This window comes from Scyliorhinus canicula, chromosome 10, assembly GCF_902713615.1.
Source record: "Scyliorhinus canicula chromosome 10, sScyCan1.1, whole genome shotgun sequence".
Classification (NCBI taxonomy): domain Eukaryota; kingdom Metazoa; phylum Chordata; class Chondrichthyes; order Carcharhiniformes; family Scyliorhinidae; genus Scyliorhinus; species Scyliorhinus canicula.
Genome location: NC_052155.1, coordinates 103,139,314 through 103,165,167, shown reverse-complemented (window position 1 = coordinate 103,165,167; position 25,854 = coordinate 103,139,314). Strand labels below are relative to the sequence as shown.

Below are 25,854 nucleotides of genomic sequence, written 5' to 3'. Positions count from 1 at the left end.
TATGTGGCCTCCTCAGCCTAACCTGCTCTGCCTGACAGCTGAAGAGCAGGCCAGGCAGTTCAGTAAAGAATAAATGCTGAAACACTTTTCCTCTCCTAAAATCTTCTCCTCAGGCAAAAGCATTTTAAACAGCAGCCGTTACAACTGTCAGAGGTTTCCTAGAAAGCCCAGAAGATCAAAAGAGCTAGGTGGTCTCATTTCCTCTTTTCTCACAGCAGATGGCTTTTGATGTGGTAAGGAGCTGCCAATCATAGCAAGAGTGGTTATAAACATTGTTGTTAGCATCAAAGCAGGGTACTTGAGGTGCATTCAAGCATGAAGGGAAAGATAAATAAACAATCCAACAAGCAGCTGTCTCCAAACCATTAAACTGTCAATCACAGGCTCCTGAAAGATCTTGCTCTGTCAAATTGAATTAAAGTTTTGCATTTCAAAGGCTGTCTGTAGATTTTTAAAAAAAATCTTTATTGTCACAAGGCTGACATTAACACTGCAGTGAAGTTACTGTGAAAAGACCCTAGTCGCCACATTCGAGCGCCTGTTCAGATACACAGAGGGAGAATTCAAAATGTCCAAATTACCCTTTTCAAGTATTGTGGGCTTTCCAGGAAACCTCTGACACTTTTAACAGCTGCTGTTTGAAAGATTTTGTAGGAGGGAGCAGGTGTGAGGAAAAGGGAAGTGTTTGGGCATTGATTCTTCACTGGACTGCCTGGACTGCTCTTTAGCCATCAGGAGGAGCCGTTCAGGGTGAGAAGGACACCTCAGAATTTAAAATCTCACACCAGGAGGATGCTGTTCAACAGAGGGTTGCCTGAGATCACCATGCCAAAGATGAGCTTCAGGTTTCCCAGGGCTGGAAGGCGCATTCCAGACATGGGACACCCATCCAGAGAAAGGGGTCCTGGTGTCAACCCCTCGCCCACGGCCTGAGCCTACCCAACCCCCAAAACTCTTGGGTATCTCTCCCCTATCCCCCACAACCTGGCGGCAGCAGAGGGGCACATTATTAGTGCCCTGACACCCTTGACTGTCCTCGAACTACACTGCAGCTGGGCTGCAGTAGACCAACCTCGCATCAAAGTCTGCCCGGTGGAGCTCCCGCTGTGGGGGCGGAGTATCACGATGAGGGCGGGACAGGGTGGAGAATTAGGATTCCAGCCCATTAATTGCGAATTTGCATCCGACCGCCGGCGTAGGTAGGTTTGCGCTATGGGCCGGGATTCTCCAAGTCCGTGCTGGGTCGGAGAATCGGCGGGGGGGGGCGCACAAATTCCGCCACACCGCTCTGATGCCGGACCGCCGTTTCTCTGGTCGCAGTTGAAAGCGGCCTCCGCGGCGATTATGCGCCCTTGACGGGCCGACTGCCGTCAAGTTCTGCCGAGTCCCACCGGCGTCGTTTGCATATGGTCCTACCCAGCGGGACTTCACTCTTCTGGCTGCGGGAGCCAGGGTGGCAGGGAGAGCCGACTCCAGGGGGTCTCAACGGTAGCCAGGCCCGCAATTGGGGGCAACCGATCGGTGCGCGCGCTCATTCCCGGTGGGGCCTTTGTTCCTTCACGCCGGGTCCGTGTAGGGCTCCGCCATATTTCCCGGGGGCTGTGTATGGCCGGCTTTCGGCGCCGGAGCAGCGCACAGCACTCCGGCACCGTTCTAGTCCCCGAGGAAGGGGTGAATGACTGTGCCTGGAGGCCTGTTGACTCCGGCGTCTTTCGCGCTGGTTTTGACACCGGGGTCAACACTTGGCTGGTATTTCGGAGAATCCTGGCCATGGTTGGTTGCTGCGCAGCAGGGAATAACTACGGATCTGGCCCCCGGCGCAATTCCTCTTTTCGGGGGAAGCTCCATTTTCCACCCGAGAGGGATTCCTGATTACAGCAGCAGAGAATGGAAAATCCTGGCCTAAGTATTTTTACTGCCTTCCAAAGTCAAGAAAATTTCATAAGAAATGAAGCCAGTTGTAAAATCCAAATGAAGTGTTGTGGTTTTCTGATTGATCTTGGGCGGAATTCTCCGCTCCCGCACGGCATCGCGAAGGCCGTCGTGAACTCGGCCGAGTTTCACGACGGCGTCGGTGGCCGCTCCTCGCACCCATTCACCCCCCCACCCAGGGAGCTAGCAGCGGCGTTGTGAGAAACCAGGCCGCCGGGCCTTGACACTTGCGTCAAGGCGGCGCGCCGAGAATGACGCAACGGCGGCGCCTAAGTGACGTCAGCCGCGCATGCGCAGGTTGGCCGGCTCCAACCCGCGCATGCACGGTTGCCGTCTTCCCCTCCGCTGCCCCGCAAGACGTGGCAGCTTGATCTTGCAGGGCGGCGGTGGGGAAAGAGTGCGTCTCTTGGAGACGCCGGCCCGACGATCGGTGGGCACTGATCGCGGGCCAGTCCCCACCCGAGCACGGCCGTGGTGCTCACTTCCCTCTCCGCCCCCCACAAGCCACAAACGAAACTTTGGCGCCATGTTCACGACGGCAGCGACCAGGTGTGGTTGCCGCCATCGTGAACAGGTCGGGAACGTCAGGCCACTCGGTCCATCCGGGCCGGAGAATCGCCGGTCGCCGGGAAAAACGGCGAGCGCCGATTCCTCGAGCGGGGGAGTGGGGAATCGCGGGGGGTGCCAGGGCGGCGTGTCGTGAGTCGCCCGGCCCTCCCGCGATTCTCCCACCCGACGTGGGGAGCGGAGAATTCCGCCCCTTGGGTTTGCTACTAATTTACTTATATATCTGGGCAGATTAAAAATCTTCAGGGACATAGAGAGTAAAGGTCCTTTTATGGGATTGGACTGAGATACTGCACCAAAAAGATATCCGGAGTAAAATAAAATAGAGACCCAAAAGTGTACTGCTAATTGTCAATGCAAAATTACTAGAATTATATTTGGAAAGATCTGTGTATTTTTGGCTATCCTACCCATGAAGCTTTCAAAAAGTTACAGAAAGGAGCAATGAGGGTGATTCCTGTTCTGAAGCTCTAAATTACAAGTAGAGATTTGCAGAGCTGCACTAATTTTTATTAGAGATATCAGGCAAGATGCTGGTTAGCACTGCTGTGTCACAGCACCGGGGACCCGGGTTTGATTCTGACCTCAGGCGACTGTGGGTTTGCACTTTCTCTGCATGGGTTTCCTCCGGGTGCCCTGGTTTCCTCCCACAGTCCAAAGATGTGCAGGTTAGGTGGATTGGCCATGATAAATTGCCCCTTAGTGTCCAAAGGTTAGGTGGGTTTACAGGGTTATGGGGATGGGGTGGTGGATTGGGCCTAGATGGGTTGCTCTTTCGGAGGGGCAGTGCCGACTCAATGGGATGAATGGCCTACTTCTGCACTGTAGGTATTCTATGATTCTATCCATTCACTTCCACAGAGTTAAAACTGTGCCCGTGGTCTTAGTGTTTAACATGTTGAGATGCCTAGATAAGCCAGCTAGGAGAACAGAACTAGAAAACAATAAATAAAAATTGACTAATTTTCCCATAAGGACTCATGTTTTTCTCTTGGTTATTTAAATCTTCTGTTTCTTGGCAAAGATTTTGATGGAGAGGAATACTCTAATGGTTTGAAGAAACATTCCGCCACGGTTTAGTGTCTAAGTAGAACAGATTCTGGGCAGAATCTGTTGAGATTAGGTTATTTAACTACTTTAAGAAGCAGCTGGGAATAGCGTGGATAGGGAGAGACCAAGATGATGAATGACTTCACTCGTCACAGTTTTGGGTCCTTGTTTTGGGTCAAGGAGCTGTGTTGTCTGAGAGTCGGTTAGCCTCGTTCTGGAGATGTGAAGTGATTTGTTTGCTTACTTGTGGAGATGTGGGAGCTTTTACACATAAATGAATGCACAAACTACTGTCTAAAATGCATCCGTTTGAGGTGTTTGAGAAAAGCAGGCTTGATAGTCCAAAAAGCTCATTCTCATGTCCTATTCTCGTGAAAATTTACATATTTTTAAAGTGCTCACAGATGGCTGAGCCTCTCATTGGAGCTGATATTTACATGGCATTTCCCACTTCTAATGTAGCTGGGAATTACAGTGGTGTTTGCAAGTTTCTCGAAATAAATTTATTTTAAATGAAATTCTAACAGAGCATTTCTACTCTCTCCTGTTCTCAGTCCCTATGTTCCTCTATATGTAGCCAATTTAGCAGACTGTCAGTAACACTGGCTTACTAAAGTGGTTTTATATGTCTAGAAGTGCCAACAAATTCTCACCTTAATAATGCAGAGTTCCGCTATCATTATTTCTGGCTATTAGACCTTGGCTGGTGGCAGGTGCCTGAGCCATTCTGACTTTGTGCAATAAAAATCAGATGTAAAACATGCTGACGATTCATTATATCCATTTTTACAACTCTGCACAAATTCAAAATTACTAGCACAGCTATCTCACCATTATAAGCCAGGGAATCAAAACAAAGAGGTAAATTTTCCCTTTCTGAGATGGGAATCACAAGTTGGGACATTTCCTGACATAGTCATGCTGCCTCTTGCCTGGCAGTGCCTGCGCATGCTATGTTCATGGTCGGGTGTTGGGGATGGGCTGGAGTCAGGGCCACTGCCTCTTATTGTAGGCCAAAGGTAGAATGGAGACATACAGATACCGAGGTGGACAGGTTAGAAGGCCCGTCTCTGTACACTGCGACATTGGCTCAGTTTTGTACATGCATTAGGCACTTTAGTCCTCACCCCAACCTCCCTCAACCCTCAACACACCCTCCTACCACAACCTGCTTGCATCCACCCCCACTCTAACACACCCCATAACTCCCATGCCCTCCCATAACTCCAAATGTTGACTCACCCCAATTGCACAATGGACAGAACTCTTGAGCTCTTTGAGATGTCCATTAAATTGTGAAAATAGGTAACCAGATATTTATACTCTATTTGAACGAACTTTAATCCTCTTAGTTCATAAAACTGCTAACCAAATACACAGCCATTTAAACTCCACTTGAAAAAAAACTATCTATATTAGGTTGTCATAAAAGTGTCAAAACAAATGAACAGCCAATAAAATAACTTCAAAAACCGTAATCCTCTCGGGAGCTCATAGACAGCCAACAAGAACAAAGTTCACAGTCTCCTTGACAACTGTATCAATAACCTACTGAGCTGAATCCATTAGTGAGGTTTGGAACTCAGCCAACCTTTCGTAATGAGATGCCATTGCCCAACTGTGAACAAAGCTTCTAGAACTGAAATTCAAACCTTTGAAGTAGCCTGAACATGTGAGCAAATCCCTATCATCGATCACAGCACTTAAAACATACTTAAATAATCATACAGTATCAGGGTGAAGCATAGTTGCGCAGTCGTTAGCATTGGGACTACAGCACTGAGCACCCAGGTTTGAATCCCGGCCCTGGGTTACTGTCCATCAGGAGTTTGCACATTCTCCCCGTGTCTGTGTGGGTTTCACCCCCACAGCCCAAAGATGTGCAGGTTAGGTGGATTGACCATGCTAAATTGCCCCTTAATTGGAAACAAAATAATTGGGTACTCTTAAATTATTTTAAAAAACTTATCATACAGCATCTAATTATGACATGTGAAGTTGGCAACACCTTTTAAATTTCCAGACTCCAGAACATGCTTCCCGCATGGTTGTGCTCCCCTTGACCTGGCATGAATAATCTCACCTCCAGAAACCTTCCAAAGCTGGCCCATCTCGAACAGAATATTTTCTGAATTTGGAGAATTTAGTGAGTGAGGGATGTTCAAGGCTAGATTACCACCAAAATCTCATCGGGTTTTACATTCCATATTTAAATTAATATTAACATTAAACTTCAGAATTGATGTTGTTAAAATATACATCATCTCTTCCAGGGATTGAACACTAATCTACTCTTACTAATTTAAAATGTATTTGTTATAACCTGCCTGCTTACCATTGGCTGGGGACTAATGACAATCCCACAATCCTGTGGGGGTATGAGCTTTGGCGCCGTTGTTCCGACCGAAACTTGGACCAGCCCAGGGGCCGTACCTTTCATTTGGATGAACCTGCGGCGACTACTCCCAAGGACGTGGAGACGGAGGACGACTGCCTGCAGCTGCATTGTGTGGCAGCTCCCCGTGTGGCCCCCATTAAAGTGACAGTACGGGTCAATGGTCACCCGCTTGAGATGGAGTTGGACACTGGTGCGACGGTCTCCGTGATCGTCCAGAGGACATTCGACCGCATCAAGCAGGGTATACAGAGCCTTACATTAACCGACACACAGGCCAGGTTGGCCACCTACACGGGGAACCGTTGGACATTGCAGGAACTACGATGACCCCTGTTGATTATGGACACCAGGAGGGGTGTTTCCCACTTATCGTGGTGCGCGGCCATGGGCCCGGCCTGTTGGGTCGGGACTGGTTGCGCCATTTGCGATTGCAGTGGCAGCACATCCTCCAAACAGTTTCTGGAGGGTTGACTGAGGTGCGACGATGATACCCAGATGTATTCCAGCCCGGTTTGGGGAAAATAAAAGGGGCCGTAGCCCGTATCCAAGTCGAGCCAGGAGCCACACTGCGCTATTTCCGGGCGCGCCCGGTGCCTTACGTCTTGCTCGTGAAGGTAGAAGGGGAGCTAACTCATTTGGAGACTTTGGGTATCATCAGGCCCGTCCGTTTCGCTGACTGGGCAGCACCAATTGTACCTGTAATGAAGCCAGATGCCACAGTTCGCTTGTGCGGCGACTATAAACTTACAGTGAATACAGCTTCCCGACTCGATTGATACCCAATGCCTCGCATAGAGGATCTCTACGCAAAGCTTGCAGGCAGACTCTCGTTCACAAAATTAGATATGAGTCATGCCTACCTACAGTTGGAGCTGGACCCTGCCTCCTGGCCATATGTAACGATTAATACACACTGGGGCCTGTATGAATATACACGTTTACCGCTTGGAGTATCCTCTGCCTGCGCTATTTTTCCTCACGTTATGGAGGGCATTTTGAGAGGTTTACCGCGTTTTGCTGTCTACTTGGATGTCATTTTGATCACAGGGACGTCGGAGCAGGAACATCTGGAAAATTTGGAGGCTGTCCTTAGACGCTTTTCGGAGGCTGGAGTCCGTTTACGTCGCACAAAGTGCGTTTTTCAGGCGAAGGAAGTAGTTTACCTGGGTTATCGGGTGGACCGCGAAGGTTTGCACCCCATCGCAGAGAAGGTGCGCGCGATTCAACAGGCCCCTATTACGGAATTAAACTATTACGGAAAGTTCCTTCCCAATCTGGCAACTACGCTGGCCCCGTTGCACCTTCTGCGAAAGAAGAATCACACCTGGGTTTGGGGTCAGCCGCAAGAAACCGCTTTCCGGCGGGTAAAACAACAATTGTCGTCGTCTGGGTTACTAACCCACTGTGATCCTGGAAAGCCTTTGCTCGTCACATGTGATGCATCCCCGTATGGTATTGGGGCCGTCCTGTCCCACAAGATGGAGAACGGGGCTGAACGGCCGATAGCTTTCGCCTCCTGCACACTGTCTGCAGCGGAAAAAATGTACGCGCAGATCGAGAAGGAGGGCCTGGCAGTGGTCATTGCGGTGAAACGTTTCCACCAGTACGTGTATGGCCGCCACATCACTATCGTGACTGATCATAAGCTTCTGCTGGGACTTTTCAGGGAGGATAAGCCAATACCGCCCATTGCTTCCGCACGGATCCAGCGCTGGGCTTTGTTGCTCGCTGCATACAAGTATTATCTGGAGCACAAACCAGGAACCCAGTTAGGGAATGCCGACGCACTGAGCCGATTGCCTTTATCGACCGGCCCCATGTCGACCCTCACGACCGGTGAGGTGGTTGCAACCCTGAATTTTATGGACACCTTGCCTGTCACGGCATCAGAGATCCGTGAGTGGACCCAGACGGAGCCAGTCTTGTCAAAGGTTCGGCACATAGTCCTGTATGGTGGGCAGCATAGACAGCTCCCAAGCGAGTTATGGATATTTTCCTCTAAGCTGTCCGAATTCAGCATGGAAGACGGCATCCTTTTGTGGCGGACGCGTGTGATTGTCCCGGAAAAAGGACAGCAGCTGATACTGAGAGACTTGCACAATGTGCATCCAGGTGTGACCAAAACAAAAATGTTGGCCCGGAGTTATGTCTGGTGGCCAGGCCTCGACACCGACATTGAGAAGGTGGCCCAAAACTGCTCCATTTGCCAGGAGCATCAGAAGCTTCCGCCGGCTGCGCCCCTACATCACTGGGAATGGCCAGGGCGGCCTTGGGCGCACTTGCATGCGGATTTCGCCGGCCCTTTTCAAGGATCCATGTTCCTGCTATTAATCGACGCCCAGTCTAAATGGCTAGAGGTGCAGAAGATGGGAGGCACAACATCCTGCGCAACAATCGAGAAGATGCATTTGTCTTTCAGTACGCATGGCCTCCCCGAGGTTCTGGTCACGGACAACGGCACTCCGTTCACAAGTGAAGAGTTTGCGAGGTTCATGAAGATGAACGGCATACGCCACATCCGCACTGCCCCTTACCACCCGGCTTCAAATGGGTTGGCGGAGCGCGCAGTGCAGACATTCAAACGAGGCCTCAAGAAGCAGTCTTCCGGGTCGATGGACACAAGACTGGCTCGTTTTTCGTTTTCATATAGGACCACCCCCCATGCGGTGACTGGGGTAGCTCCCGCAGAACTCCTAATGGGCCGGAGACTTCGCACCCGCCTTAGCATGGTTTTCCCAGACATTGGCGCAAAAGTACACCGCACACAAGAACGGCAGGGACATGGTTTTTCTCGGCATCGGCCGATTCGGCAGTTTACGCCTGGTGACCCAGTGTTCGTTCGGAATTTTGCTGGTGGTGCCCAGTGGGTCCCTGGCGTAATCTTTCGCCAAACGAGCCCTATCTCTTACCAGGTGCAAGCCCAGGGGCTTCTCCAGCGCAAACATGTAGACCATGTTCAGTCCAGAAGACTTTCACTTCCAAAGATTCCCCGCCCCAGGAGCTCATTTCTACAGCCACAGAGACCAGACACAATGGGAAGTATTCCTGACAATCTTCCTCTGGTGCCTCACTCAAAGCCTGCGCAGGTCGTGACAGAACCGTGTGGAGATAGAGACGCCGAGATGACGGAGGCAGCAGACTCTTACTCCGAGATGGAGACACAAGACATCTCAGAGCGGGAATCCTCGGGCCCACGGGCCATTGATGGACAACCGTTGCGCCGTTCATCATGGAAGCGCTGTTCTCCATCTCGTAACACGCTGCCCAATCCAGCGCCTCGTGCAAATGGGGTCCGGCCTGCGGCAAAACGATTCCGATGCCCTCCTTTGCCAGGGTCTTTGGTGGATTCCTTGGACTTTGTGGGGGAGGGATATTATAACCTGCTTGCTTACCATTGGCTGGGGACTAATGACAATCCCACAATCCTGTGGGAGTATGAGCTTCCCCAATGAGGGGGGCGGAGAAATCATTAGCAGACTCCCTGCATAAATAGAGCTGGCCAGTTTGGAACCAGAGGGAGAGAGGAGTGAGCTGCAAGGGAAGTTGTTGCTGCTGTTGTGTATATATATATGTTATTGTAAATAAATGTTATTTGTTTGTATCCTGAAGACTCGTGCTGGATTCTTCGTGGCCCTCACAAAAGTATTAATTCACATTTGTCAGAACTTTTGTGGGAGGTGTAAAGCTAGTGATTTTGGACTGCCTGCCTATTATATTATCGTCAATAGAAAGGAAAATCAGACAGGGTGCACAACAAGCAGCTGAGTTAGTATCTCTCAGGGGCTGGTTTAGCACAGTGGGCTAAACAGCTGGCTTGTAATCATAGAATCATATAGAATCATAGAATGTACAGTGCAGGAGGCCAATCGGCCCATCGAGTCTGCACCGGCCCTTGGAAAGAGCACCCCACTCAAGCACACACCTCCTCCACCCCATTCCCTTAACCCAGTACCCCAATTAACCTTTTTTTTGGACACTAAGGGCAATTTAGCATAGCCAAACCACCTAACCCGCACGTCTTTGGACTACGGGAGGAAACCAGAGGACCCGGAGGAAACCCACGGAGACACGGGGAGAACGTGACACAGTGACCCAAGCTGGGAATCGAACCTGGGACCCTAGAACTGTGAAGCAACTGTGCTAACCACTGTGCTACCATGCTGCCCTGAACAAGGCCAGCAGCGCGGGTTCAATTCCCGTACCAGCCTTCCTGAACAGGCGCCGGAATGTGGCGATGAGGTGCTTTTCACAGTTCATTATTATTCTTGGTTTGATATTTACGGAAGGGATGGGGGGATATTTCTCTCTTTCATGTTTATTTCCATTTCTTTGCTTTCAGGCACTGGTTATTAGATTCTGTCATTCACACCTCCTCTATGTAACCACTTGTCTCATTATCACTTCCTACGGCCTTGCACCATGGAACCTTGGGTGGAATTTAACGGAAACATTTCTAAGTTCATTTCTGGGGGCTTTTCAGGGAGTTTCCTGGCTGCTCTGTCGGCGAGTTCTCCAGGGCAATCAAACAACAATTAGGGCGTGATTCTTTGGCCTTGTTATGCTCAAGCAAAACGAGGCTGGTGAATAGCGGGAGAGGCAGAAAATGAGAACTGTGCCATGCGCCAAATAGTTTGTGATGCAATCGGCTACAAAATCAGGATCTCGCCGTAGCATGGCGAGAAACAAGTTCTCACTAACTAAGCCCCATTTCCTTACAATTAAAGAGAGCCACCCTTTATCCTACAGCCTCCCATCATCAGCAGCCTCTCCAGCAAGTGTTCACACTGGCGCCGATTAGTACTCCTTTTGAAAACGTGAACCTGATGGAAGGGCTTCAATGGGGAGCCAAAGAGGTGAGTGGCCATCATTGCTCACAGGCAAAGAGCCTGGGGAAGCTTGGCTTGCTGCCCAAGGGCTTGGTGGGGGGGACCCTCGGCTGGAGATGGGGGAACATGCAAACCTCTGGATCCTGTTTACCCGTTCCAGGGGCAACGCTTGTCCCTGCCCGTCTGCCCCACCGACCACCCTCACCATCTGCCGAGGCCTCTGGTCATGCGGTGAAGGCTTTTGCTAATCGGGAATTGGCAATCGTGGTTAAGTGAGCACTTCACACAACCCAAGTGGTTCCCGTGGGAGGGTGGGCCATGTAGCATGTGGGAGTCATTTTCTAGCATCCCAATCACACCTTGGTGCTTGAACACTGCGGGAGGCAACACCAACATGCAGCAGCCAACACCCAAACACCCAGGGGATGGGTCACAGCTTTCGGGACATGTCCATGGCCGGAGGGTGGGTGAGCGCCATGGGGAGGGGACCGGTGACAAGTCCAGGTGTCTTTGTGAGCAGGTGTCCAGGGTACAGGGTATGGGGTCCAGTGAGGGGGCCCGCTGCAGCTGGGCGTGCGAGGACAGGTTGATCCGGGGAAGGTGGGGGTTGGTGATCAATGGGGGAATGGAGGGTCCTGGGGTGGTAGTCACTGCTGTTTGTGAGTCTAACACACTCTCCCAATGCCTTACAAATATTGAACACTATGGCAGGGATATTGGATGCAGCATTTTCCCTAGAGTTGCTGCTGCTAGGCTGGGTGGTCAGACGCCAGAGAAGGCGGCAGCAGCAGCGTCTGCAGATGCTCGAGACAGTGGCCCATATGCCGGACCCCACCCCACACCCTGAGGACCTGGTCGCACATCAAGCCAGGAAGGTACCCAGAGGGGGAGTCCCGCGATGGCCCAGACTGTACAGGCGTCGCTGATCGTTTGAATATATGACAGGCAGCGTGTGCCGCAGGAGGCTCCGCCTCAACAAAGAAATGGTGCGACACCTGTGCCATGTCCTGGTGGACTTACCACCACTTGGAGGAGGAGAACACCCACTCCCTGTGGCCATCAAGGTCACCGCACCCCTGAGGATTTGTGCCTCAGGATCATTCCAGGGCATCTTGCAGGCCACAGGTGCACCCGCCAGATCACGGATGCCTTGTATGCTCGGGAGGAAAAATACATCATCTTTGACATGGACCAAACCTAACAGGATGCCCCAGGTCCAGAGCTGCAGGTTCTTCCAACATCGCCGGGATGCCCCAGGTCCAGGCGGTCATAGATGCCATGCATGTCGCCCTTAGCTCACTGGGCCATCTGGGGGTGCTCTATGTTAACAGAAAGGGGTTCCACTTCCTCAACATACAACTCATGTGCGAGCACCAGATGAAGACAATGCACGTGTGTGCCCGCTTTCTGGGGAGTGTCCATGACAGCTACATCCTGGGGCAGTCGGTCAATCCCGGCCTCTTTGAGGAGCACCCCAGGATGGGCGGCTGGCTATTGGGGATAAGGGCTATCCGCTGAGAACGTGGCTAATGACGCCAATACGGAGGCTCGAGACCGAACTGGAGACCCGGTACAACGAGGCCCATGTGGCAACCCAGGCTGTGATTGAGCTGTGCATTGCACTCCTCAAGATGTGTTTCCGATGTTTCGACCACTCTGGTGGTGCCCTGCAGTACACCTCCCGGAAGGTCTCCTGCTTTGTGGTGGTCTGCTGCGCCCTTCACACCTCGCACAGCTGATGATGAACTGGAGGTTGGCGATGAGGAACATGTGGCCACCTCCGAGGAGGAGGACGTGGACTATGAGATGGCGCTAGACCAGCAGGGGCTGGAGGACGAGGCCGGGGAGGAACCGGAGGACTTGTCGAAGGCTACAGGACAGGCGGCAGAGCGAGGCTCCAGCAAACCCGGACAGCCAGAGAGGTCCTCATACTGGCCCGATTCACTTAGAACATGGCCTGGTCCATCATCCCCCACTCCCATTTCCCATCCTCCAAGAGTATGTGTCACATCCATCCAGGGTGCTGGGACTATGTCGGCACCGTCAGTAGGTCACTGTCAAGGGCAAGGGGGCGATAATAACCCGCAGAGAGCTGAGCGTGATGCTCCTCAATCTATGTCATAGTCTGACCCCTGCCTGTCTGCTGAGTGCTCGCTAACACCCATCCCCTACGCATGGTGTGCGCGGGGAGGGGGAGATGGCTGGAGAGATGGGCCAAGGGTTCGGAGGTCGGCCCGCATTGCGGAAGAAAGTGACAGAGGCATCATACTAGTTGTGCACAAGGATATTTAATGTGTAATACAATTCCCCACTCTCCCGATGGTGCCGCATCCCACACCCCCACACACCCTACCTACCCACCACCCACCCCCCCAACCCCGCCCCCCTTCCCTGGTGCCCTCAGTTATCCTCAATGTGTTTTGCCTTCCTAGCTCTACTGCTACATCTGGGTGTCTCCCCAGGATGCACATCTGAGGTGGAGGCAACCAGCTGCTTACCTGGTCCCGTGACCTTTGATGCCCTTGGCAGGCGTTGTCTGGGGGCTATGGGGCGGAGGGTACCGGCTCACTTGTTGACGGCACATGCACAGACGTGTCGCCCTGTCCCGTGTGCTGACTGTGAGATGTGGCATCATTAGAGGGGTGGAACTCATGAGAGCTGGTGGCCACCATCCCTGCTCCATGGTCCAGGTTGGCACCCAGCACCCTCTCCTCCATAGAGCCGACAGGTTCCCCTTGGGACAGAGGGACAGCTTGTTCGAGCCCATGTCACCCGGCTCAGCCAGCCCTTGCGGTTCCTCATGGTCTGCGCCATCGTGTCAACGCCCTCAGTGATGCTCCTCGGTGACCGGGCCATGCTCTGTAGCGCCTCGGCAATGCCCACATGCGACTGGGACAAGCCCTGCAGCACCTCGACTATGCCCATATGAGTGCGGGACATGTCCGGCAGCACCTTATCAAGCCTGGTACTGGGTGACATCCCCCAACAAGGTGGTCATTCTGCAGAGACCCTCAGCCATGGCCGTCACCGACTGGGCGATGCCTTGGACACCTTTACTAAGGTGCTGACGTCTGCTCCAGGCTCTCCACTGCGTTCGCCACCCTCGCAGCGTTGGCCTCGGTGCCACACATTTTTGCCGACATCTCCTGCGCCCAAAGCCTCTGGGATTCCTCCGATCGGCTATGGATCTGCTGGAGTGTCACTGACATCTCTCTCTGAATGTCCCGACTGCTCCCATTTTGTCTCCATCAGCTCCGGGATAGCCTGTTCCACAGGCTCAGCATCAGGTTGCGACCCAGCTGGGTCCTGGGATCCAGCAAACCTCCAACTGCTGTCTCACCTGGGGGTTCCTGCCTCCACCTGATGTGCAATAGCAGCAGTGTGGTGCTCACCAGATTGTGCCCCAGAAGCCTGGTCACTGACATGTCCCACCGAGGGGTGTGTATATGTGCTGGTGGTGGGTGGGGATGACAGCTGTGACGTGACTAATTTGGTGGCATCCTCAGAGTTCTCCTCCAAGTTGATCTACTGGGAGACTGGAAAAGGTAGCGCCTGGGATGGGTCGGCTCCGTCACTCGAGGATATGTGGTCAGTGGGAGGATTGGTCAGTCAGTAAGGCAATACAACTCATATTTACTGGTCTCCCGGGTGGAGCCCGGTCATTCCTCACATCTGCGGTGTCTGCCAGCCTCCATGTTGGTGACCGCCCTGCCTTCGGCCACAACGTTCATCTCCAGGGCAATCTCCTCGAAGGTGGGGTGAGGATTCTGATGTCTGGCACTCCTCCGCTAATCCACCTCCTCTTCCAGTGAGTTTTTCCTGAGGAGGCACAGGCAGGGTACCATACCTGGGCAGGACAGGAACCAAAGTCCTCGGGGGTGCTTTTGCTAACACTGTTGGGGAGGTTTTAAACTAATGTGGCAGGGGGATGGGACCCAAATTAGGAAGTTAGAGGTCAGTAAAGAGGCAGCAACTAAAGCCAGTAACGTACTAGATAATAAACTCAATGTGACTAAGAGGAAGAGTAGACAGGGAAGAGATGATGAACACAAAGGGACAGGTGGTCTGAGGTGCATTTGTTTTAATGCGAGAAGTGTTGCAGGTAAGGCAGATGAACTTAGGGCTTGGATTACTACCTGGAAATATGATGTTATTGGTATTACTGAGACTTGGTTGAGGGAAGAGCACGATTGGCAACTAAATATCCCAGAGTATAGATGCTTCAGGAGGGATAGAGAGGGAGGTAAAAGGGGTGGAGGAGTTGCATTACTAGTCAGAGATGATATCACAGCTGTGATTAAGGAGAGCACGATGGAGGATCCGAGCACTGAGGCAACATGGATAGAGCTAATAAATAGAAAGGGTGCAGTAACATTGTTGGGACTTTACTGCAGGCCTCCCAAAAGCAAGCGTGAAGTAGAGGTACAAATATGTAGACAAATTATAGAACAATGTAGGAGCAATAGGGTGGTTGTGATGGGAGATTTTAACTTCCCCAACATTGAATGGGACTCATGTAGTGTTGGAGGCGTAGATGGAGCAGAATTTGTAAGGAGCATCCAGGAGAGTTTTTTAGAGCAGTATGTAAATAATCCAACTCGGGAAGGGGCCATACTGGACCTGGTATTGTGGAATGATCCTGGCCAGGTGGTTGAAGTTTCAGTCGGTGATTACTTTGGGAATAGCGATCACAATTCTGTAAGTTTTAGAATACTCATGGACAAAGACGAGAGTGGTCCTAAAGGAAGAGTGCTAAATTGGGGAAAGGCCAAGTATAACAAAATTCGGCAGGAGCTAGGGAATGTGGACTGGGAGCAGCTGTTTAAGGGTAAATCCACATTTGAAATGTGGGTGTCTTTTAAGGAAAGGTTGGTTAGAGTGCAGGACAGACATGTTCCTGTGAAAATAAGAGATAGAAATGGCAAGATTCGGGAACCATGGATGACGAGTGGAATTGTGAGACTAGCTAAGTTGAAGAAGGAAGCATACCCAAGATCGAGACGACTCAAAACTGATGAAGCTTTGGAGGAATATCGGGAAAGTAGGACAAATCTCAAACGCGCAATAAAGAGGACTAAAAGGGGTCATGAAATATCTTTGGCTAACAGGGTTAAGGAAAATCCCAAAGCCTTTTATTTGTATATAAGGAGCAAGAGGGTAACTAGAGAAAGGATTGGCCCACTTAAAGATAAAAGAGGGAATTTATGTGTGGAGTCAGAGGAAATGGGTGAGATTCTTAATGAGTACTTTGCATCGGTATTCACCAAGGAGCGGGACATGATGGAAGTTGAGGCTAGGGATGGATGTTTAAATACTCTAGGTCATGTGGGCATAAGGAAGGGGGAGGTTTTGGGTATTCTGAAAGGCATTAAGGTGGACAAGTCCCCAGGACCGGATGGGATCTATCCCAGGTTACTGAGGGAAGCGAGGGTCGAAATAGCTGGGGCCTTAACAGATATCTTTGCAGCATCCTTAAGCACAGGTGAGGTTCCGGAGGACTGGAGAATTGCTAATGTTGTCCCTTTGTTTAAGAAGGGTAGCAGGGATAATCCAGGGAATTATAGACCTGTGAGCTTGACGTCAGTGGTAGGAAACTGTTGGAGAAGATATTGAGGGATAGGATCTATTCACATTTGGAAGAAAATAGACTTATCAGTGATAGGCAGCATGGTTTTGTGCAGGGAAGGTCATGTCTTACAAACCTAATAGAATTCTTTGAGGAAGTGACAAAGTTAATTGATGAGGGAAGGGCTGTAGATGTCATATACATGGACTTCAGTAAGGTGTTTGATAAAGTTTCCAATGGCAGGTTGATGGAAAAAGTGAAGTCGTATGGGGTTCAGGGTGTACTAGCTAGATGGATAAAGAACTGGCTGGGCAACAGGAGACAGAGAGTAGTGGTGGAAGGGAGTGTCTCAAAATGGAGAAAGGTGACTAGTGGTGTTCCACAGGGATCCGTGCTCGGACCACTGTTGTTTGTGATATACATAAATGATCTGGAGGAAGGTATAGGTGGTCTGATGAGAAAGTTTGCAGATGATACTAAGATTGGTGGAGTTGCAGATAGCGAGGAGGACTGTCAGAGAATACAGCAAAATATAGATAGATTGGAGAGTTGGACAGAGAAATGGCAGATGGAGTTCAATCCAGGCAAATGCGAGGTGATGCATTTTGGAAGAACTAATTCAAGAGCGGACTATACAGTCAATGGAAGAGTCCTGGGGAAAATTGATGGACAGAGAGATCCGGGAGTTCAGGTCCATTGTACCCTGAAGGTGGCAACGCAGGTCGATAGAGTGGTCAAGAAGGCATACAGCATGCTAGGCTTTATCGGACGGGGTATTGAGTACAAGAGTCGGCAGGTCATGTTATAGTTGTATAAGACTTTGGTTAGGCCACATTTGGAATATTGCGTGCAGTTCTGGTCGCCACATTACCAGAAGGATGTGGATGCTTTAGAGAGGGTGCAGAGGAGGTTCACCAGGATGTTGCCTGGTATGGAGAGTGCTAGCTATGAAGAAAGGTTGAGTAAATTAGGATTGTTTTCGTTGGAAAGATGCAGGTTATGGGGGGACCTGATTGAGGTCTACAAAATTATGAGAGGTATGGACAGGGTGGATAGCAACAAGCTTTTCCCAAGAGTGGGGGTGTCAGTTACAAGGGGTCATGATTTCAAGGTGAGAGGAGGAAAGTTTAAGGGAGATGTGCGTGGTAAGTTTTTTACGCAGAGGGTGGTGGGTGCCTGGAACGCTTTGCCAGCGGAGGTGGTAGAGGCGGGCACGATAGCATCATTTAAGATGCATCTGGACAGATATATGAACGGGCGGGGAACAGAGGGAAGTAGATCCTTGGAAAATAGGCGACAGGTTTAGATAAAGGATCTGGATCAACGCAGGCTGGGAGGGCCGAAGGGCCTGTTCCTGTGCTGTAATTTTCTTTGTTCTTTGTTCTTATTAGCCACACGTGTAGTTCACAGTGGTGGAAGGGGGGTGTGAAGGGAGGGTTTGGTGGGGTTGAAGGGGTAAGGGGGTAGAGGGAGGGTTGGCGGTGGCATGGAGAGTTGGCGGATGAATGGTCCCGTGTGGGCGGAAAGGACTCGGGATGGGGTGGGGGGGGGGGGGGGGGGGGGGGGGGGGTGTTGGTATCTACTCATCCGTGCTGCCCGGTGAAGATCATTGACCTTCCTCCTGCACTGGTGGCCAGTCCTCCTGGTCACACTCCCGGTGCACATAGCTGCCGTCACCTTGTCCCAGGCAGCACTGGTTGCCCTATGGTTGAACCTCCTGGGCCCAACTGGTCACCTCTGTGCCACTGTTGCGAGCTGGTTGGGATTGGCTGAGCAAGTGCAGCTTAGGTGCTGCTCGACCATGTCAGCAGGGGACTGGCGAGCGCGGTGCCCTTGAATCAGCTGGCGAGCCTCATTTGCAGCAAGAAGCCCCTGAGGCCTTCTTAAGTGGACGAATTAACTTGAATTGCATTACTGGCCTTGCTGGACCGAGCGCCGGGAAGCTCATGGCACTCCCCGCTTGCTACAACACTTCCGGAGAATCGCGCCCTTCATCACTTTTTTGGGTCCTGGGGAGTTTCTCACCGGTTTAGCCTATACTTAGAATTTTGGGGATCAGAACTCAGAGATCGGGCCACCATTTTGAAAGGGTGCCCCGATCTCTAAATGAGCTTGTGGGTCCTCCACACCCCCACCCATGGGCAATGTCACCCCACACACATGGGCACTACCCATACCCTCCAAGTGACAACATCCTGCTCTAGGGGTCCCTGGAGCACCCCTCTTCAATGCCAAGGTGCCTGATTTCCAGGGGGAAGGCCAGGCAACCACCCTGTACTATCCCTGGCAAGCCAGGGGCCACTGATGGTCCGGGGACTCCCCGAGGTGCCATTCCATTTGGTCCACATTTGTGTCTGGCTGCAGCTTCACTGGGGAGGCTGGTAGATCCCGGGAGGCCGGTGGATCCCGGATAAGCCTGCCTACGTAGGTTTAAACCCTACTTAGGCAAGCGGCATTTGGTCATGCCCCTTTTGGGCAGGATCCCAATTCTGATGCCTCGCGAGACTTGGGTATACCCTGCGCTGCTGGGAAGCCCACAAAAGGCCTCTCCGGGGATCTACTGGCCGCATCGCGCACTCGCTTGGCCGGTAGATCGTGCCCTGATGTAATTTATCCTCTCTTTCCCTTCATCCTACCACAAATCTCTCTATTGTTCTTCTTCCAATCCTACCCTTTCACTGGCTGAAAACCTATTATATTTCAAACATTTCCCAGTTCCGATGAAAGGTCAAACCTGAGCATGTCCAGCATTTTCTGTTTTTATTTTAGATGGCCAGCATCCGCAGTATTTTGCTTTTGGATTTGGTGGCTGGGTTTTCCTGCCCTGGCTGTTGGCAGGATTGGCTGGCTCGTCGCATCCGCAGCGGGAAAACCCACCGTGGTGGGGGCAGAAAACCCAAAACTCCATTTTACACCAAAGCCCAACCCCACCAAATTTTCTTCAACCAAATGTGTTGTGAACAGAAGGCCTCCTTTGTTATTTTAAATTCTTAATTCAACCAAATAATTCAAGTGTTTTTGACCAATGAAAATCCTTTAAATAACAGGGGTAAATGGTGTAATCCTATACTCAACAAATTCATCATACAATGTTTTTGAGGCCATTCCAATGAATTATCCTGGAACTTTGTACCTTTAAACCAAAATAGATGGTGGCTCAAAAGAAGATTCAGATTTTAATCTTACAAATAGAGCGGGGAGAATTTTACTTCAATGCTCACTACAAATAATGGTACAAAGTGACACTTATACTTCAATGGTGAAAAGTAAGTATTAGTTCAGAAGATTTCTGAGCAACTTCAGGCTGGGTGGGCCAGTAAATTCTGGCCACCATATAAAAACAGCTTCAAGCAAAATCATTAATACAAGTAATAAAATATACATCAAATGGTTAAATATATTTGTTTTCTAAACTGAAATAATTTTTATTTGGTTTGAAATGTCAGCTGCTGAGAACAAGTAGGAGATAAACCTTTGTGTGACTTAACCAGTAAACCATCATGCCAAAGCTTTTACAGATAGTTTTACTATTATAACATATTTGCGAAATGTTTACACACAGAATCACATTAGGGATGGTTGCATATCATTTTACCACTTTGACTATTGACATAAAATTAGATAGAAAGCTGAATTATAAATAATGAATTCATTGAAAACACAGTTCCAATAGTTGGATGAGTTTTAATTTACAAACCGTTCATGATATTCCTCTCATGTCAAATTTTTAATTGCTGGTCCAAGTTAGAATTCATCACCAATCTTTAAACTTTGCACTATGATCTTTGATGCATAGCCTGGAGTGCCAATTAACAGAGAGTCGGATGCAATTAGAGCATAATGTAAAACTGCTTTACCCAACCAGTTCCATTATTTTTCTGGACCCCTATAGCTTCTAAACAGCACCTATTTTTGGTACAACAAAATAAAACGGGCATTGGTGTGGCCAACTGGCTGAGGCCTGACAAAGATTTTTCGCAATATAAAAGTTTACACTCGGTTCTAAATGTCTTGATGCACTGCAGAGAATTTCTCAGAGTACACACCAGTTAAAAGGATTTGAATTTGCATAATTATATTAGTATTCCGGCATCCTGGACACTTATGAAACCAGTGGGACTCCATTTGGTTAATAAATCTATTGCAAGTTACCATTGTGACAGGGAACATCTTCTCAGAATATTGTAACACTGCTATATCTCAGGCCTAGTTATCAGGACAGGTGGTTCGAGGTCACCTTTGAGAAACAAATCCATCAGCTGCAATTCCTTGAACCAAAGTGGTATATTTAAGTGAAGCAGTTATTTATCCTCCATGTGTTTCTAATATTTATTAACTTTAAGAAAATTGTTCACAGAGTCCAAGCTGATCATTCTGACAGCCGAAAAATATATTTTTGTCTCCAAGATAGAAAGTGGGCGTGATTCTCCGTTTCTGAGACTAATTGTTGACTCCAACGCAGAATTCGTGGACTTTCACGACAGCAAAAAAGCCTCACCTGGACCAATTCCGTTATTGTTAAGGGGCTAGCACCAACATCACGTGGAACACAATCGATTCCAATGAAAAATGGTGCCAGATTCACTGGGTCTGTGATCGACACTCGGAGGCCGACAAGCTGCAGCCGCACACGTACACAGTTCAATCACCAACGCACCATCCCAGCCAGCAAGATGGTACTGGTTGAGCTGGGCACATCCATACAGCTGATGGGTTGGCTGGGGCCAGAGGACACCCGGGGGGTGTGGCCTGGGGTGACACCTGTATGACCCGTGGCACTAAGTTCACAGTGGGCAGTTAGCGGCGTGTGCAGCTGCATGGCAGCCTTGCAGGGTGCAGCAATGGTGTTCCGTATCCGTCCACCCTCAGCCCACCTCCTTGCCACCTCCCTTTTCCCCACTCCGGCCCTGGCAGAAGCCCCCCCCCCCCGGCGAGCGACAAAACTGTTGTAAATCATGGTGATGTTGGACACTTTGCATTTCCCCTCTCTCTCCCTCAGCAGCTGCCCTGCCGGTTTCAGGATTTTTAAAAGCACAAATGAACCTCGCCGTCGAGGACTCGGCCCATCGGAGGAGGAGAATCGCGGAGGCCGCGGAGAATACCGGGTCGGGCCACCTAATGATATGCAAATGGTGTTTACTGTATGCGTGTTCCAGTATGCAATGACGTCGCTGTCAAGGCGACAGAGAATTGCGATTCGGCGTCAAATCGGTGCGCACCGCGATTTTGGCGTCGGAACCGATTTTCTGCCTAACCGTGTTTTGCAATTTCGGCGGCGGCCAACGGAGAATCCCGGCCAGTAAATATCTTCCAATCTACATTTTGCATTTAAAATTAATCGAGTGGATTACAAGAAAGTGAGAAAGATAATTTGTCGACCTTATTAATTTTAGTGAAAAAGTAAACCTGAATAAAATGTGCCATCTACACTAATTACTGAATTGATTAGAAAGAAAAGCATTGTGAGTTCTTGAATGCGTAGGTTATGCAATGAAGAGTATTAAAAAGGTAACAGGCACACTAAAGCTATATTGTTTCTCCTTATCACCCCTGAATATTAGTACTAAGTCAGCAGTCTCTCTCAGGAAGACCACTAGGTTGTGAGGATGCTGCTGTACCAATATTGGCTGTCATCCAGTGCCTTGTGCAAGTGTAATCTTATGTTTGTGAATCTTGACAATGAATATTAGTGAGCTATTCCACAACAGGGGCATCATAGCAAGCCCAAACTTTTTCAACTGCTGTGCGCATACATACATTTCCAGTTGAAGTTACAGCATAAAAATTAACCACCCCCTTAATCTACCGCCTCTGTTATCTAGCAACTTTCTAACTAACACAAACTACAGATCACAACTGGGACCTTTTCTCTCAATAAACCATTGGGAAGAATGTTATATTCCACCCCCCCCCCCCTTTGCAGGTGAGTTCTGAGGCAGGGGAGAGATCGTAAAACTGAATGGACAGAATTCTCCCAGCAACCCACCTGTCTACCTGTCTAAAACCGTTATTTCACGTTTGGGAGGAGAGGGCCTCAGGAGGGAACCTTAACCATTCATCTCTTAAGGCCCTTATGTGGCCACCTAATTGTCACTTAAGGGGTTTATCCCACTCAGCCTAAATGTTTAGGCTGGCAGGAGTGTGGATAGGGTGGGGAAGTGACATTGACACTTTTTCCCATATCAGGAGGGACGCCTCACTCTGAAATCCCCTTCAGAATTGGGACGACCCCACCCCACAAAACCACAGCCGCCCCCCCTTTCACACACCACCCCCTACCCGCCCCCCGCCATCCCCTATCCTTCTGTGCCCCAGATCCAGAGTGCTGCACTACCACTTCTGGCCACTGCGGTGCTCTGCCTGGACGGGTCTCATGGAAGCCCCACCATTGCCAATTAACGGTTGAGTTAGCGTTAAATGGCAATGGGAGTTTGAGAGTCACCAGCTGCGCAAAAATGCCGACTCCTGGAATGACCAGAGGCCGCGCAGCAAACCTCCACTTCCAACTGGCCGAGTTCCCGACGGCGTGGAACTAACCACCTATTGCCGGTTGGGATGCTCGCGTGGCGGCTGCAGCCGCAGTCCGCAGCCGCCCTGGTCGGGGGGGGGGGGGGGGGGGGGGGAGGGTTCGGAGGTCGGGGCGGGGGGCTTATAGGCGGCTGGGGATTGCTAGAGCGGGGTTAGATGCTCAGGCTTGCGGCCGATCGAAGGGGTCTCCTTTCTGGTCTGGCTCCGCGGTCCGAGTCTGCCATAGAGCTCGGCGCGGCCTCTGGAGGCTCCCACCATGCACATGCGCGGACTCCGAACCAGACGTGCGGGGACCATATCCGCAGCTAAAACTGCGAAATTTACTCCGGGTCCCTGCTAGCCCCCTGCCAGGCATTGAATTAGGTCAACTTTTAAATCGGAATTTCGGGAGTAAAACCCCACCCTTTTTACGCCGGAGTCAACACTTAGCCTCATTGTGGGAGAATCCAGCCCATTATCTCTTATGGAACCCCTCAATCACACCCATCAAGGTGAACTTAACGTTCTCAAGATACAGGAACTCCATCAGGTCCCATAACCACAATGAAGCACAGGGCGGAAAAGCTGGCCTCCACCCAACAGTACCCGCCTGTGAGCAATCAGCGAGGCAAAGGCTAAAACACTGTCCCCTACAGCTCTGGCAGGTCCGGCACCCCAAATATGGCCCCCAGGGGCCTGGGCTCCAAGTCCAAGTGCAAGATGGCCGACCTGGTGCTGAAGAACGAACCCCAAAATTTCCCCAACTTCGGACAGGGCCAAAGCACATATACATGGTTGGCCGGACCCCTCCCAAGTGTCCTCCACCCTCTCCCAACAACCCACTCATCCTTTACCTCAGCAGATGCGCCCTGTGTACCACCTTTGGTTATAATTCACCTAGTCCGTCACACAAAGTTGAGGCAGTGATTCTCCGCAACATCTCACACCACAACCCCTCCTCCATAAGAGTCTCTGGAGGCACTCCTGCAGCTTAAACACCAATACTTGGCAATAATCTTGACATTCACATTTAACAGGGATATTGGCCGATACATCATCTAGAATCATAGAATCCCTACAGTGCCATTCAGCCCATCAAGTCTGCACTTACCACTGGAAAGTTCACCCATCTAGATCCATGCTCCCACCCCATCCCCGCAACCCAGTAACCCCTGCTAACCATTTGGAGACTACAGGGAAATTTAGAATGGCCAATCCACCTAACCTGCACACCTTTGGGAGGAAACCACAGCACCCGGAGGTATCTGGTTCATGATGGCTGGGCAGGAAACGGCTCTTAGGTTAAAGGCATTAATGGGGGAATGGGTGGAATTCCATCTGAGGCCCTGCCTGCCCCATCATAAAATCACATCCGAATCTGGGCAGCCAGGATCCTGCAGGGAACCTCATCCAAGCAATTTATGGAGCGTAGAATTCAGGCTAATGAGTTTGTCTGCCCATAATTACGCAGAATTTGATTCCAAGTTGGTACTAAATCAAGTAGAGAGGTCACAAAATTGGCTGGTATGAGAATTTTCCAATTGGTACTTCACGGCTGGCCTCAGAGTTGAATTTAAGATATTTTGTTAGGGTAGCGCAGTGAGAGTTCGTGGATGGAATTTTCCATTATTTGCAGAGTGCTAGCTCAGGGAATGAAACCAGTGTGCAGCTCGCAGGCTGCGGAGTTGGATATCTTGCACATTTTGCAGCATTCTGTGCAGAAGAAACCCCCCAGCATGGCACGTGGCGCCTGCTGCTGCACCGGAGGGGCGGGGCCTAATAGAGCAGGTAAAGAGATTGGAGGAGTGCACCGATCTGCACCCCACCCCCGATAAAAGGGACCCACCAAACACACACAAGGGGAATGGAAAAGGAGAGCTTCCCCCAATGGATCTCCCAAGAGAGGCCCCAGGTAACCTCTGGGCAGCTCCACAATTCCAGGGGAGTGCCAGATTTCTACCCGGCTCCCCTCCCACTGGGGGCTATAATTACCTGTGTGCCCAGCCCCCCCCCCCCCCCCCCCCCCCCCATATTTGAGCTTAAAACCTTTTGGCAAATGAGCAGAAATTTGACGAGATATCTGACAGAACACATCTAAGTAGGCCTCTAAACTGAGCAGATGTTTTCATGTGAAAATACTTCAATTTCTGATAAGATGTTGATAGAGCTAGTTTTCATGCTGATACATGACGCGAGTATTTGAGTGCTGAAGTAGTGTTTCAAGAAGACAAGAGAATGCATAAATTAAATAATAATGTTAATTTGTTATTACAAATTGTTAATTTGTGGGTGTGCAAATGTCTGCCGGATCTGGTCCTTTCAGAAAGCTCGTCAATATGTATAAAGTAGAGATTTGTTAGCAATTTAATAAAATGTCATTAAGAGTACATGGGCGGGGTTCTCCCGTACCCGGTGGGGCGGGGGATCCCAGGGGGACGGAATGGCATGAACCACTCTGCCGTCAGCCTGCCCTGAAGGTGCAGAATCCTCCGCACCTTCAGGGGTTAATCTGGCGCCGGAGTGGTTTGCGCCCTGCCGACCGGCGGGGAAGGCCTTTGGCGCCGTGTCAGCCGGCTTACATGGCCGGCGCGTAGGAAAAGAGTGCCCCCACGGCACAGGCCCGCCCGCGGATCGGTGGGCTCCGATCGCAGGCCAGGCCACAGTGGGGGCACCCCCCAGGGCCAGATCGCCCCGCGCCACTCCCAGGACCCCGGAGCCTGCTCGTGCCGCCAGGTCCCGCCGGTAAGGGACCTAATCCAATTTACGCCGGCGGGACCTGCATAGAACCAGCGGGACTTCGGCCTATCGTGGGCCAGAGAATCGCCGGCGGGGGGGGCGCTGTGAGCGGCCGCCGACCGGCGCTGCACAATTCCAGCCCCCGCCAAATTTCCGGCGCCGGAGAATTCGGCAGCTGGGGGTGTGTGTGTGGGGGGGTGGGGGGGGGGGGGGGGGGGTGGGTGGTGGGATTCATGCCGTCCCCCGGCGATTCCGCGACCTGGCGGGGGGGG

General features: G+C 50.8%; 1 protein-coding gene across 3 annotated transcripts in view; it reads right to left on the bottom strand.

Annotated features, from left to right (window-relative positions):
* Positions 1-25,854, bottom strand: part of LOC119972561 (sodium/potassium-transporting ATPase subunit beta-1-interacting protein 3) — a 610,138-nt gene that overhangs the window by 165,096 nt on the left and 419,188 nt on the right. The window lies entirely within an intron of this gene.